This window comes from Melanaphis sacchari, unplaced genomic scaffold (genome assembly GCF_002803265.2).
Source record: "Melanaphis sacchari strain LSU unplaced genomic scaffold, SCAv2.0 Contig88_pilon_pilon, whole genome shotgun sequence".
Lineage (NCBI taxonomy): Eukaryota > Metazoa > Arthropoda > Insecta > Hemiptera > Aphididae > Melanaphis > Melanaphis sacchari.
In genome coordinates, this window is record NW_020271625.1 from 287,307 (window position 1) to 290,269 (window position 2,963).

Consider the following 2,963-nt stretch of genomic DNA (forward strand, 5'->3'; position numbering starts at 1 on the left):
GTACAAATGAAATGTAACATGATAATATTATAATAGATTAAAATTAAGTAGCTACCTATCAAGATGACATGACATTTTTAGTAATAATATAATACCAAGTATACTTAGTGTAATCCATATTGTAGATAAATCGGTCCAAATTTGAATTTCAACATTATGCTTTATGCCATTATTACGAACTCAATAAATTATTATAGTTCTTAATCAACATATGTATAAAAAGCTCACATAGGTACTGAATGTACGATGAGACACAATCATACGATTACAAATTACAAATATGTTAAGGCCAATGTGAAGAACTTAGTGCTCTTAATATTTAAATAAAACAGTTTAACCTTAATCACACGTCTCGACGAGGAAAAAATCAAGTCGATAACCACTAATAACAAACAGGCCGTTCACCTAGCATACCTACCTACTTAATACCATTGTGAAACCTAATACAGTAGCCACGAGTCATGACCGAAGTCACCACTTTTCTTGATAAAACCATAGATGTACAAAAGGATCCGTCACGAGCTCGTCATACAGCTTACAGTATGAATTAGCAAACGAACGGACGGTTAAGGAAATCGAAGACATTATTTAGGGCAGGTTGCTACACCACATTACTTATAAATTGTATCAACTTAACTGACAAGTAATTTTGTTTAAAAGTATTAAATTAAATAAATAGATAGGTATGTAACTGGACAAAGCGATCATATTCAAGGATATGTATATTTTAAAACTTGAATAATTGGATCGTAAATCGTAATTCGTATTTCGATCGAAATATTATACAACTATACAAGTGATATAATATATAATTGCAATAACAATATTTTAAATTTTTTCAAATTAATTGTAGACGATAACATTATCGATTTTTCACGAGTGCGATAATATGCCATGTTATCATTGCACTCGTGTTTCAATTTTTTATTATTGTTACCATAACCATGATTTAACAACTATGTATAATATCATTGGAGTTTTTATTATTGAATATTTACTGTACTCCGTAAGTTCATTGTACATGACTAATTACTAATTACTAATTAGTATTGACTATTGAGTATTCAGTATTCCTTCATTCTATTGTCGTGATGACGAAACTTACTATTTTATTATTGGTGTTGTATGCTGTATTTATTGGCTTGGAATTCCTCATCATTCGGTATACGACGGAAGTCATTTATAATTATTTCTTTAATTGAAGTCCAACATGTTGAATCAAAACATGATTTATTCAAATTCATATTGTGATACGTGCGATTACTGGTATGCGTGTTTAATGTAACATCTACTGCTATGGCTTCAATTTATGTTTGAATAATCTTTGATTTTCTTTTATAACAGTTGCGTAATTTTACCAGACCACTTGGCAAAAAATGTATCTAAGACTAGATTAATGAAAAAAAAAAATCTAGACATTGAATTGTCAAGCGAATGGAAGAACTATAGGACCCGGACTTGAATGCTAATATGGTATGTATAATATTTTTATATATAATTGTCTGGTATTAACTCATTTAACATGCGAGTACTTCAGTCAACAACTGTGACATTATTCACAGTTTTAATTGTTCCCTATGAACACATTTTAAAAGCTTTTTTACAGCTTTATAATTCACTTAAGTATCAAAGTAATGCTTCCATTTTTTTTGCATAATTATTAATTTTATGTTTAAAATTAATATATAATTGCAATATTAATTTAATGTAACTATACAAACAATGCACATCAAATACAATGAGGCGTTTGACATATCAAAACTAATAATTAAGATAACTTTATACTATACCAATTTCCACTCTTTAAAAATAGATTTAGAATTGTGAATGCTACAGAATTGTTTAAAACAAATTTAAAAAAATATTTATTCATTTCAGAAGATTTCAAACATAAATACTATACATTTACACATTAGAAAAATGATAAAAAAAATAAATTTTTATTTTAAATATTGTTTAATGATTCTTTTATAAATATTAAAAACATTGAATTTTGGTTGAAACTCAAAATTTAGTTTTAGACATCAACTTGACAACTGAAGTCAAATTTAAAGAAATTAGTTAATGCTGTTTTTTGTTTTAAAGTATCCAATTAAACAAAATTACCTTTTCTTTAATTACAAACCATTTACATAGAAGAAACTGCATAATATAGTTAACAATGAAACAATTAAAAATCATATAAATTGAATTAATTAAATTGTATTAAAAAAAAATTGGTTACTAATAACTTGCTAAAAATCAAAAAAATTTATATATCAAGATTTAAAACAAAAATTTTTTTATTGTATCTTTGAAGAACATTTTTTATAAATATGAAAATTATATATTCTAATATAATGTAACTTTATATGCACTATTATCTGTTAAACAAATGATTGTAATTACTTACTCTTGTATCTACTTATGCTTAAAAAATGAAAATGCATGTAAACCGGATAAATATTGAATTATAATACTTAATATGTGTGTATTTTATTTACTTTAAATATTCCATAAAATCTTATATCAGATAATTAATATTTACATGTACTATAATATTATTATAATTATATGATTTATTATATTATTTTGTTTCAGAATCAAAAAATATTGTATTTTTCAGAAAATTAATAGCCGACAATAATTCATCTTGAAAATATTTAATAATTTTGTTAAATGTACAATAATTTTAATATTATTTTATGAACTAAAATAAATAAGATGAAATTTTCTTAAAGATTGTTTCTTGTTATAAACATTACTAAATGAACCAAAATGTACTAGAATAATGTTCAGATTCATAATATATAATAGTTTTTGTATCAATTATGGTTAATTAAATTAGAATTTAAGGGTTTTAGAGCAAAAAAATATTAAGAAAAGAAAAAGAAAGTTGTTATTTGGTATAACGTTTCTAATAGTTTTACAATTAAGGAAATAATATACTAATTATTTTTATTGAAAGTAAAATTTCCCAAAAT

General features: G+C 24.2%; 1 long non-coding RNA gene across 1 annotated transcript; it reads left to right on the top strand.

The window, feature by feature from the left end:
- The first annotated feature begins 1,008 nt into the window (after positions 1 to 1,008).
- Positions 1,009 to 2,614, top strand: LOC112602437. The gene is made up of 3 exons (XR_003115108.1): positions 1,009 to 1,266; positions 1,345 to 1,473; positions 2,581 to 2,614. It is a non-coding gene; the product is annotated as an uncharacterized LOC112602437 (long non-coding RNA).
- The last annotated feature ends 349 nt before the right edge of the window (positions 2,615 to 2,963 follow it).